General features: G+C 40.9%; 1 long non-coding RNA gene across 1 annotated transcript; it reads left to right on the forward strand.

The window, feature by feature from the left end:
- Positions 1-3,650: 3,650 nt before the first annotated feature.
- LOC127527246 (uncharacterized) lies at positions 3,651-5,348 on the forward strand. The gene is made up of 3 exons (XR_007934549.1): positions 3,651-3,717; positions 3,793-3,885; positions 5,212-5,348. It is a non-coding gene; the product is annotated as an uncharacterized LOC127527246 (long non-coding RNA).
- Positions 5,349-13,197: the final 7,849 nt, after the last annotated feature.

Below are 13,197 nucleotides of genomic sequence, written 5' to 3' on the forward strand. Positions count from 1 at the left end.
AAACAGTTTGCTGCTAATAAACAAAATTGGCCTTCGCTCTTCCCCTTCCATCAACGCTGCACTTAAACCTTCCCCAGTGGCATCCACCTGCAAAAGAAAACGTTTGTTAAAATCAGGACAGTGTAACGTCACATCTTTACAGAAGATTTCTTTCAGGGTATTAAAAGCATTGTTACAATTTTCTGTCCACTTGATATTCCTGGGTGCCGTACCTTTGAACAGGTTAGTGAGAGGTACTGCAACATCTGAAAAGTGGGGGATGAACCTTCGGTACCACCCCACCAAACCAAGGAACAACCTGACCTGCTTCTTTGTCTGAGGAATAGACTGGTCCTTGATTGCAGCCATCTTGTCTACTTGAGGTTGGATGAGACCACCCCCTATGGTGTACCCAAGGTATTGCACCTCTGTCTTGGCAATTACTGTTTTCTCTGGGTTTACCACCAATCCTGCAGATTTGAGCTGATCAAATATTTATGTGAAGTGTTGTAAGTGTTCTTCCCATGTTTTGCTGTACACCACCACGTAGTCTATGTACGCTCTAGCATAATTTTCTGCCCCTTGCAGCACTTTGTCCATGAGGCGCTGAATTGGCTGCCGCTCTATGCAGACCAAATGGCATCAACGTGAACTGATACAGTCCTCCAGGTGCTCTAAAAGCGGCGCGTGGTTTTGCTTCCTTAGTAAGCGAAACCTGCCAATAACCCCAGCACAGATCAAAATTAAATATTCTAGGCATGGGGTAAGTATCAAAAGCCGAAATGGAATTAAGCTTACCGTAATTCACGCAGAAGCTCATCTATCCATTCTTGTCAGGTACAAGGACTACACCAATCACTCACAGATGGTTCGATGATCCCAAGTTGCTTCATCTGGTTCAGCTCCTCATAGAACACCTCCTGCAGGCATGCAGGGATTTTGCAGTATGCAGTTCAAACCGGACCTGGGGCCTCATGCATAATGCTGTGTGTAGAATTCACACTAAAAATATGGTGTACAAACAAAAGTCGAAATGTGCGCACATACTAAAAAAAATTTAGATGCAGAAAACTGTGCTTAAGCCAAATTCCATGTACTTCCGCTACATAAATCCCGGTCAGTGTGAAATGTAATGCTTGAGCATGCGCCTGCCACCGCTCCCAAAATTACGCCTCTTTGAATTTAAGGGATTATTTACACTAATTTGCATATTCAGTGTTCTGTGAAAAGACAATGGCAAAAGCACGGGGGAAAAGAAGAATATTAGCGAATGCCAAGTGGAGGCAAGGAAAAACTTACTACTTGTTGTTTTAAGCAGTTGTATAAACAACAAAAGGAAGCTGATCGAAAGTTCAAATTCAGAAAGTCTCACACTGCCCGAAATAAAAAAAAAAGAAGTGTTCAGATATCAGTGTTGCCATGAAAAGGCGAGTCGTAGCCCACCTTCTGAGTATCTTGTGGAAGCTTATTAGTTTACAGAGAAAAGGAAAAAAAAATAGGGACACAATGGAAAAAAAAAGCTTAATGTTAACTTTAATCTCTAAATTTCCACTTTAATCACATAGTTTATTTTGTCATTAAAGTAGAAAGATGGATGGAAGCAGAAAGTCATAAACTTAAATCTTAAAATCTATTATTTTACTAGTTTCTCAAATCCCATCGTAACTAAAGTAGCACATTAAATGCTTCATATTCTATGTTTACTTCTATGTGCTCTGTGTGTGTGAATCACTACTTGCTTCTTAACAGGCTCTCTCTTCTGCCGACAGGACACAGAATACATTACATTCATGATATTACAGCTCTCTGAACAATTTAAATACTAAGATGTATACTTGATATCATTTTCATAATGAAATGTAATAAAGCATGTATTAAACATGGGGCCACAGTGGCACAGGGGTAGTGATGAGCTGGCACCCCATCCAGAGATTGTTCCTGCCTCATGCAAGATGCTTTCTGCGCAGTGCGTGACCCTCGATGAAATAATTTATTGCAGCAGTACTGTCTCTTTCAAACATACTAACCAATTCCTATCTTTTTTCTCCAAGTAACTAATCACCACAAAATAAGCTCTTTAATAAATGTCAAGCCATCTGTAAGCTTAGAACGACGATTCTTCAAAACTTTTAAGTAACATTGGAATATCTTCGTAGTACATGTTTAATTATTCCTTCCATCTATCCATCCAGGGTTGCGCCAGTCCCAGCAAGCATACAGCGCGAGGCAGGAACAATCCCTGGACGGGGCGCCAGCTCATCTCTACTGCTGTCCACACGTTTAATAACAGTACATTATTTAAATGAAGTTAAAAATGTATGTATAATGTAATATGTATACTTTACTGCATATCATCTAAAAAATTATAAAGAGCTCCAAGAAGATAGCGCCTGAAAATCTAAATCGACTTAGAAGCCAGTCGTCATCTGTAAATACACGCTCTCTATTGAGCTGAATTTCTTTGTTATTGTATGGTGCAATGAGATTCAATATGCAAATCCTCCATAAACGTATTTTCCTATAAAATGGTAAAATAACAACACCATGATAAAAAAAAAGAAAAATAAACAATATGAAAGCATAAGTGGCTCAGGTTGTGCAATATTACAACTGTAATGCAAGTTTACAGTGAGGTAATTGTACTCATAAGTACAAACAGTTCTACCGGGAGCACTTGATGGACTGATTGACTGCATTTATATCTCTTGGGATGAAACTGTTTCTGAACCGCGAGGTTTATGCAGGAAAGGCTCTGAAGCGTTTGTCGAATGGAAGACGTTCAAATAGACTGTGCACATGACCGAAGCAGCTTATGCTAGAAGCTGTACCCCAATAATTCTCTCCGCTCAACTCAATCTGCGGTAGAGCATTCCAATCAGCTGCTGCAGAGCTGTGATTCCACACTCAAATACGTTGGGTTAAAATACTCAGTGGTGCACTGAGAGTAACAATGCTAAAGCAGCTATAGTATTTAGAATAGTTTGGCCATTCTGTGCACCATTATATGGTTACAGGTTGACTACAATCAGATGCCTTAAACTAATAAACGATATGTGGTTAATGTCAGTGTATTTGATAAAGCCACGTCAGGGATATGAATCTAAAGAATAAAGGGAAGCCACCCAGGAACAGTAGCACTGCTTTGACGCTGGGTGCTGCCGGTTTGCAAAACTTGCGTACGCTATGGTTTGAGCTGGCGTGAGAATGTGTATGGATTTACGGCAAGTTTAGTTTTTATATATCTCGATGTGAGTGTGGAAACAGACGCACGCAACATTTTTATGTGTATGTACTATTTATACATGAGGCCCCTGGATTAAATTAGTCTTACCAGGCAGGGAACCAAAAAAACCCTCAGGAATTATATATAATACTTTTTTTTCTCTTTGTTTCTGCCAGATGTTCTAGAGAGGGCAAAATTCCTGCTTCCTTGCCAGAGGATAAGTACTGCTCTTCTACCACTTCCTCTTCCAGGACGCTATGAATCATAAACTGATAGGAAGGATTAGGATTTTCATACCAGGGTTTCAACATAGATCTTAAAAGTCTTGTGGCTTCCTGGGATGATCAGGCATTTCAGTTTTCATATGCGACAGGCCCTTTTTGTACAGTCACTGTGTGGATGCAATAACAAAAGTACCTTTTGTCCATTTGTGAGGTCTGTCTTTGACTGCCTTGACATACCATAGCCTGCTTGGCTTGTGCGCCCTCCATATTTTTCTTCACCAGTTCACACAGGTTGGCAAATTTTTCCTGTAACTTAAGGACAAAAGTTAGCATGTTTTGTGACTCAGTTCTGTCTTCTCCCAATAGGGCTTCTTTTAGTACTCTTAGAGGTCCTCTCACATGACAACCATATTAAAGCTCAAATGGGAAGAACCCAGTGAATGCTTGTGGAACCTCCCAGTAAACAAACAATAGATATGGCAGCCATTGGTCCCAATCTGACCTGATTTCATTCACAAACTTCTGCAGCCTTTGTTTCAGGGTGGCATTGTATTGCTCTACCAGCCTATCTGTCTGCAGGTGATAGGGTGTGGTCCTTAACCCCCTGATGCTTAGAAAGCTATTCGCCTGCTTTTAATTTGGCTGTTAAATTGGATCCATGATCTGTAAGCATCTCTCTAGGGGTTGCTACTCTGGAGAATAGCTGCATGAGTGCTCGGACTATATTGCTAACATTGGTCTTTTGCAGGGGAAGGGCCTCTGGGAACCTGGTTGTGTAGTTGCACACTACTAAAATATACCTGTTTCCAGCATGGCTACGTTCAAGAGGACCCAGTAGGTCAACTGCGATGCAGGTGAAATACTCTTCTACCACTGGTAATAATATGAGTGGAACCTTATTCCCCCCCTAGTAGAAATGACGAGACAGCCAGTCTGAAGTCTTCACCTGCCCTAAGTGACCTGATCAAGGAATGCTATGGTTTAGGTACAGTACATTTTCTCACAGACTAGAAAGCAACACCATCTTCTGCCCATATTCTTCCTGGTAATAGAGAATGTTATTCCTGAGGACAAACTGCTCTCCAGTCTTAGATCGTACACCCTTCATGGCTTTGTAAAAGCATGTTCACAGACTGGGGTCATCCCTCTGAGTGGAAGCCACATCGCTCAGTAAGTCATAAGTTTCACCTGAGATACTTGAAGGCAGTATGGGTTCGCCCTGCTTTTGAGGAACACCCCAGAGCTTCTCTCACCTCTGTTGACTATGGGCTTTACAAACCGTGCATTTACTCTCCACTTCACCAAAGTACAGCAAGTCCCAACCATCCTGGGCACTTTGCTTTGCTGCTTGGGCCATCATGACCACCAGAGTCTCCGCCTGCAGAGTGCCCTGTAGGAAGTCTTTAATCCCAGGCACATCCAACCCGAGCAACACTGGGTAAGGCATATTGTCTAGGACACCCATTGGCAACTCATAGCCCAAACCTTGCATCGCCAGGGTCACCTTGACTAGAGGATAGGTGACCTTGTCACCATGGACACACCTCAATGCTCTGCTCTGGCTCCACCACTTGGCCAGCCAAATAGTCTTTCCTCACGAGAGACTGGCTGCTTCTGGTGTCTAACAAGGTTTTGTACTGTTTACCTGTCATAGTAATCCTTAATACCTTCTCTCTGTTCTCAAAAGGAATCTTTTTCTCATGTAGGGGGCAAGGGATAAAACAAAGTTTTGTCTCTTTGAGTCTGTTTGGACAAAATCTAATCATGTGGCCTTTCTGTCCACAGCCATGGCAAACCCATCATTTCATGTTTCCTAACTTCATGGTGGACCTAACTATATTAGTAGAACTACGACCCATATAAACTCAAAACATACCTGTGGGCTTGACTATTGGTCTGGGCCTCAAATCCACTTTTTCCTCGGGTTCCTCGGACAATCGGCAGAGAAGAAGATTTCTGCAAGTTCGGCTGCTTCCTTGGAGGTCTTCAGACGAAGTTCCTCAACTCAGGTCATCAATCTGGAATCGAAAACCTGTAAAAAGTTGCACCAACACAATAAAGTCAATTATTTGTTCTACTGAATGCTTATTTGGCTGTAACCACTTTGTACATAACTCATTTAGTAGTGTCAGAAGTTCTCTTGGGGACTGACCTTCTACCCATTCCATAGAATGGAATCTCACTCAGTACGTTTCAGTGTGAATTTCATATTTTGAAAGGATGGCAGCTTTTAATGAGTTATACTATAGGGACTCCTCTAAGGCATGGCCAATTATGGCCCTCAGGCTCCCCCATCAGTAACGGTACCAGACGGATTGCTCAGTCTGATCTTGGCCAATTACACACTGTAGCCATTCTCTCAAACGTTGACAGGTAAAGTTATATATTCTCTGGCCCCTGGAATGGCACCAAGCAAGGATAATCACACGACCCTACAGTAAATATACAGTGAAATTTCCAGTCCCCAAAAATTAAAAATAGACCAAAAAAAATGTATATACACAAAAATGGGTAGTCTTCCTAAATGAAGAAAAAGAGTTTAGGAAGAAACTACACACAAAGTCCAAAGAATGCCAAAAATATTTACAAGGTGGGGGGCAGGAGTGCATATACAATAACAAAAACAAAAAGAAACTGCCCCAAAACCCAAAATCTATATAAAAACCTCCACCAAAATAAAGCTACACTAGGAGATTTCTATAATTAATTATATAAAGACAGCCATTAAGAGTCAGAAAGTGCTATAGTAGGGGCACACATTTTCATCCAATCCCACGACACGTTGCTCCCTTTCACCAATGGCGACTGACTCAGGTGCATTCTGCACAGGTGCTCCTCTCAACCTTTGTGAGGCATGTAATAAATATGGCTAACGGCCTCGCGTGTGCGTGAGCGAGCACGAGCGCATGTCGATACGCTCCCTCTGAAGAGCCGATACACACTACAAAAGTAAGTTTCTTTTCTTTGGGAATTCTCTCCTCACACTAATGCATGCATGCATGTACATTTCTTTGCCAATGGCAGGACTGAAGAGAAGCTCACCTTTACGACGGGTTATGCACAGTGTCCTCCAGTTAGCCTAACCTGGACCCTTTGCCGGCATCGTGCTGCATGAAAATGATGAAGACAAAGGTAAAGTGATGGTGAAAGCACACCCTGCTCTTAATGACTTACAGGTAAGTGCTTTAATGTTTATTTTGAAAAGCTCGGTTTTACCCTACTCATAGAACTTTTCCCTTTAAGATGGTAATGCCTGGTAGGCGGATTGCTAAAAATGAGATCTCCTTTGGTTTGTCAAATTTCTTATGTTTTAAACTAGTAAAGTGCAAATATATTTCCTTATAGAACTGAATACATTTGCCATGTTTTCCAGGCATTTCCTGCTCCTTGAATGCAATTGTAATCTGTTAAAATATTAAAGTCAGTAAATCACATTTTGTTGAAATGAGAACTGTTCTGCATATAAAAGTAAACAATAGACTCATTCCTATTTCCAGTGTTTATTAATGGTACTTTTCTGAAATATCCCAAACATTGTTGCTCAGTCTGTTGAGCTTAAAAACTCAGCCACAGGAGATGCACAAACCAGTTTGTTTCTCCATGCCGGTCCCAAGCCCGGAAAAATGTTGAGGGTTATGTCAGGAAGGACATCCGGTGTAAAATTACAGCAATACAAATTTCCATACCGGATTGGTTGAGCCCCGAGTTAACAACGAACGCCACCAGTACTGTTAGTCAACAGGGTGCTGGGAGAAATTGGGCTACTGTTGGCCGAAGGAGAAGGGGGGGAGATGTGTCCGGAGGAAGGTAAAGAGAGTGGAAATGAGGGTAGGAACTTTGAATGTTGGCAGTATGACTGCTAAGGGGAGAGAGTTAGCAGATATGATGGAGAGAAGGAAGGTTGATATATTGTGCGTGCAGGAGACTAAATGGAAGGGGAGTAAGGCCAGGTGGATTCAAATTGTTCTATCATGGTGTGGATAGGAGGAGAAATGGAGTAGGAGTTATTCTGAAGGAACATTGTCAAGAATGTTTTGGAGGTGAAAAGAGTGTCAGACAGAGTAATGATTATGATGCTGGAAATTGGAGGTGTAATGATGAATGTTGTTAATGCATATGCCCCGCAAGTTGGGTGTGCAATGGATGAGAAAGATTTTTGGAATGAGTTGGATGAAGTGATGAACAGTGTACCCAAGGGACAGAAAGTGGTGATTGGAGCAGATTTCAATGGACATGTTGGTGAAGGGAACAGAGGAGACGAGGAGGTGATGGGTAGGTATGGTGTCAAAGAGAAGAATGAAGGAATGAGGATAGTGGATTTGTCCTAAAGGATGGACATGGCTGTGGTAAATGCGTATTTTAAGAAGAGGGAGGAACATAGGGTGATGTACAAGAGTGGAGGAAGATGCACAGAGGTAGATTACAGCCTATGCAGAAGAGTCAATCTGAAGGAGATTGAAGACTGCAAAGTGGTGGCAGGGGAAAGTATAGTTAAGCAGCATAGGATGGTGGTCTGTAGGATGACGTTGGAGTTCAAGAAGAGGAAGAGAATGAGGGCAGAGCCAAGGATCAAATGGTGTAATTTGAAAAAGGAAGACTGCAAGGTTGAGTTTAGAGAGAAGGTGAGACAGGCACTGGGTGGTAGTGAAGATGGAAAACTATAGCAGATGTAGTAAGGGTGACAGCAAGAAGGGTGCTTGGCGTGACATCTGGACAGAGGAAGGAGGAAAAGGAAACCTGGTGGTGGAATGGGGAAGTATAAGAGAGTATACAGAGGAAGAGGATGGCAAAGAAGTGGGATAGTCAGAGATGCAGAAAGTAGACAAGAGTACAAGGAGGTAAGGTGCAAGGTGAAGAGAGAGGTGGTGAAGGGTAAAGAAAAGGCGTATGATGAGTTGTATGAGAGGTTGGTCACTAAGGAGGGAGAAAAGGACCTGTACCAATTGGCTAGACAGAGGGACCGAGCTGGGAAAGATGTGCAGCAGGTTAGGGTAATAAAGGATAAAGATGGAAGCATACTCACAAGTGAGGAGAGTGTGTTGAGCAGATGGAAAGAGTACTTTGAGAGGCTGATGAATGAAGAGAATGAGAGAGAGAAGAGGTTGGATGATGTGGAGATAGTGAATCAGGAAGTGCAACGGATTAGCAAGGAGGAAGTAAGGACAGCTATGAAGAGGATGAAGAACGGAAAAGCCGTTGGTCCAGATGACATACCTGTGGAAGCATGGAGGTGTTTAGGAGAAATGGCAGTGGAGTTTTAACCAGATTGTTTAATGGAATCTTGGAAAGTGAGAGGATGCCTGAGGAATGGAGAAGAAGTGTGCTGGTGCCGATATTTAAGAATAAGGGGGATGTGCAGGACTGTAGTAACTACAGGGGGATAAAATTGATGAGCCACAGCACAAAGTTATGGGAAAGAGTAGTGGAAGCTAGGTTAAGAAGTGAGGTGATGATTAGTGAGCAGCAGTATGGTTTGATGCCAAGAAAGAGCACCACAGATGCGATGTTTGCTCTGAGGGTGTTGATGCAGAAGTATAGAGAAGGCAAAAAGGAGTTGTATTGCATCTTTGTGGACCTGGAGAAAGCATATGACAGGGTGCCTCGAGAGGAGTTGTGGTATTGTAAGAGGATGTCGGGAGTGGCAGAGAAGTATGTAAGAGTTGTACAGGATATGTATGAGGGAAATGTGACCATGGTGAGGTCTGCAGTAGCAGTGACGGATGCATTCAAGGTGGAGGTGGGATTATATCAGGGATCGGCTCTGAGCCCTTATTTGCAATGGTGATGGACAGGTGGACTATGATGTTTGCTGATGACATTTTGATCTGTAGCGGTAGTAGGGAGCAGGTTGAGGAGACTCTGGAGAGGTGGAGATATGCTCTAATGAGGAGAGGAATGAAGGTCAGTAGGAACAAGACAGAATACATGTGTGTGAATGAGAGGGAGGTCAGTGGAATTGTGAGGATGCAAGGAGTAGAGTTGGAAAAGGTAGATGAGTTTAAATACTTGGGATCAACAGTACAGAGTAATGGGGATTGTGGAAGAGAGGTGAAAGAGTGCAGGCAGGGTGGATTGGGTGGAGAAGAGTGTCAGGAGTGATTTGTGACAGATGGATATCAGCAAGAGTGAAAGGGAAGGTCTACAGGACGGTAGTGAAACCAGCATTGTTATATCAGTTGGAGACGGTAGCACTGACTAGAAAGCAGGAGACAGAGCTGGAGGTAGCAGAGTTAAAGATGCTAAGATTTGCATTAGCTATGACAAGGACGGATAGGATTAGAAATGAATACATTAGAGGGTCAGCTCAAGTTGGACAGTTAGGAGACAAAGTCAGAGAGGCGGGATTGCGCTGGTTTGGAGATGTGCAGAGGAGAGATGCTGAGTATGTTGGGAAAAGGATGCCAAAGATAGAGCTGCCAGGCAAGAGAAAAAGAGGAAGGCCCAAGAGAAGGATTATGGATGTGGTGAGAGAAGACATGCAGGTGATGGGTGTAACAGAACAAGATGCAGAGGACAGAAAGATGTAAAAGAAGATGATCTGCTGTGGCGACCCCTAACAGGAGCAGCCTAAAGAAGAAGTCTGTTGAGCTTAAAAAGGTTTACTATTATCCAATGTTTTTTTTTTTTTTTTTTTTTTAAAAAGCATTTATTTCAGAATTAATTTTTAGTACTGTTTATAAGTTTCCTTATAAAATCAGTGGTAGGTCCTGTGAAAGTCTATCAGTTCTCTCTACTGATTTTTGCTCTGCTGTATTCATTTTGGTCTGTTGCAATACATTTTGAAGATTTTCTTTTGCATAATTGAGGATAGCAATCCTTAACTTCAGTTTATACTTTAATTAAAAAAATTATCTAAAAAAAACAAGCTGCAGATAAAAAAAAGACATAATCAATTTAATTATTAAAATGTGCCAAGGAAGGTAACACCAGAAATGTAGTTTTTTTGTTATTGGTATGATGCCAACATAACTGGCTCCTAAGGTAATAAAGTGATAAGAAATTGTAGAAAAAGACCGGGTCAGTCCTGATTACAATGAAGTCATATAACAGGTAAAGACTCAGAAATGATGACTATTATGAGGCAAGATGCATCTCAAGCTTGGATGCTGTGGTGAAATATGTTGTTTTTTGCCATATACTCCAAATGAATCATGCACCCTGACTGATAAGGAATGGCCCCATATCATGAAATATGTTTGATCAAACATGAAGTATGCACAGATGCATAAAAAAGGAAGAGCACAGTGACTGATTGCTGATTGTTTAAACTAAATTGACTAGATTTTTTTTTATAGGCAACAAAAATATCTGCCTTACAGAAAGTATTTCATGTAGAATTTCAAAAGATACAAATGTTTTATATACTTTTGAGAATGCTAGTACTTACTTATTTCATAAGTCAGTGGATAATACTGAAGTGATCTTCTATTTTACTAATGATAGCTAACAGTCCAGTCAATTTATATTCAAATATATTAATTATATTTTAAAATATTTATATTCATAGGGTTTTTTTAGAATGAATAGATTACCATTTGTCATAGTAAGTGCACCATCAATTTTTCAGCACATTGTGGATCAGGTTTTGTAGGGTCTTGATGGTGTTGTGTGCTTTTTAGATGACATTTTACCTCTGGAAAGGACACACAGGAGGACTTTAATAGAAAGATTTGTGAAAATTAAAACAGTATAGTCTGTGTGTTTGCAAAGAGAAAAATATTAAAGATGTTTAAATGACATTATTTACTTCAAAAAGGTACTAAAAAGTAAAAAATAAGTTTTTTTCTTGTACTAAGATTTAGTTGGTCATATGTGACTAAAAATAAAATCGTGGGGCACCCATTAGAGAATTGATCTAATTCAATTCAAATGCATAGATTCATTAAAGTGAAATTTCTAACCAGCTTAACTAAGAATAGAAAATGACACATCATGTAAAAGTTGATTAAAGTATGTAGGATAAGAACTAGATGATGTAACATCTGGGGGTGCAATCCTTCACATTGGAAAACACGTCTTCCGACAGTTGCCCAATGTACAGAATCAACAAGTCTGTGATAAACGTGTATCAAACCATAATGAACAGTCATCTTTGCTTCTTACTAGCACTAGTGTAAAAGCATTCGTTGTTTAGTAGTGTATGCGTGACACCATTCCTGGCATGAATTTTTATGTTCATTTTGTGAAAAATGCCGCACTTTCTTGTATATGATGCTCAACTGACTGCACTGTAAGGTCATAGAGAGATGCCAACCATATCCCCAGTTGCACAGAGAACAATGAAACACCAATATAGTGCTGAACCTGAAGTGTCAGTAAACAGCAGAATGAAAAGAAATGTACATCCCCCTGAGAGGTTGAATTATGTGAACTATAATTCTTAGCGCGATGAGAGAAGTCGCAAAATCAACCAGAATGTTCAAGCAAATTGTAGAAAAAAAATACTTTAAATCCATTAAGTAGTTCTCTTGTCTGCTCGCTAAGAGGAGGTAAGGTACACTCCTCAAGGCTGGCACACGAGTGAGTCGGGCCCCACCCCCTCCCCTCGGTCGGCGATGTCTCTCTCGGATGCATGGAAATAAATCGATAACACAAGCAAACTATGATACTTAGCGCAATGAGAGAAGTTGTAAAATCAACCGGAATGTTCAAGCAAACTAGAGAAAAAACCCCAATCTAAATCCGCTAAGTAGCTCGTGAAAGTGGACAGACAGGCAGATGTTGGAATATATATATATATATATAAGAAGTTTCTATTTCTTGATAAAATGTTTGCCAAAGACGTTTAATCTATCAAACTATTTTAGGACCTTTAGGTCTACAAAGATAGTGTTTCATGGATTCTTTATCTGTATATTGAGTGGTTCAATCTAATGTATTTCTTAACTGTATTATCTTAGGTTTATAAATTGAAAGCTCTCTCAACCTTCATAGAGAACTCAGCTGTTAGTTTGCAGGCTTCATTTGATCTAGTTCTGCAACAAAATATGTCCATTTTGGCTCAAGGTAATCTCTGCTAGGAATTATAATAGCAAGAGCAACACAAAATAATAATCCATCCATCCATCCATTATCCAACCCGCTATATTCTAATTACAGGGTCATGGGGGTCTGCTGGAGCGAATCCCAGCCAACACAGGGCACAAGGCAGGAAACAAACCCTGGGCAGGGCGCCAGCCCACCACAAAATAATAATATCTCAATTTTTACATCTACTTTACATGTTTACATGTATTATACATTTGTAAAAATGAAATATACATAAGTAAATATATGTTCATATTCATTCAGATCATTAAGGAGAAAGCATTATAAAGCTGATGAAAGAGTGGGGTAGAGAAGGACTTAAACCACAAACTGAAGCTGTAAATCAGGTATATCCATCTGTCCAGCACAGGGATGTGAGTAGGTACAGCTTAATCTGGCATCATTTGTTATATTTTCAAATTTAGCACAGTATTTACCTGTAATTTTAAAGTTATCTTACTTTGTGGTTCCTAATTTTCTCCCTTAATGCTACACATGCTTTTGCAACAAACTTAGATTCATTCATAGTAATTCAGGCCCACATACTTTATGCTGTTGGTCACACATGTGTAGCACCCTCCTTGTTGGGTATAATAGTAAACTCAGAAGTGTTTACTTGACGCCAAGTGCACGCGGTTTTTGGCACCACGGGAGAGCGGGAAGGGCACTCGCGTGCCAAGCAGGTTGACGCCTCACCTGTCGAAGAGGAAAACTAAGCGGCGCAGTCGGGGGCTCTCCCTTTAA

Source organism: Erpetoichthys calabaricus, chromosome 3 (assembly GCF_900747795.2).
Source record: "Erpetoichthys calabaricus chromosome 3, fErpCal1.3, whole genome shotgun sequence".
NCBI classification, from domain to species: domain Eukaryota; kingdom Metazoa; phylum Chordata; class Cladistia; order Polypteriformes; family Polypteridae; genus Erpetoichthys; species Erpetoichthys calabaricus.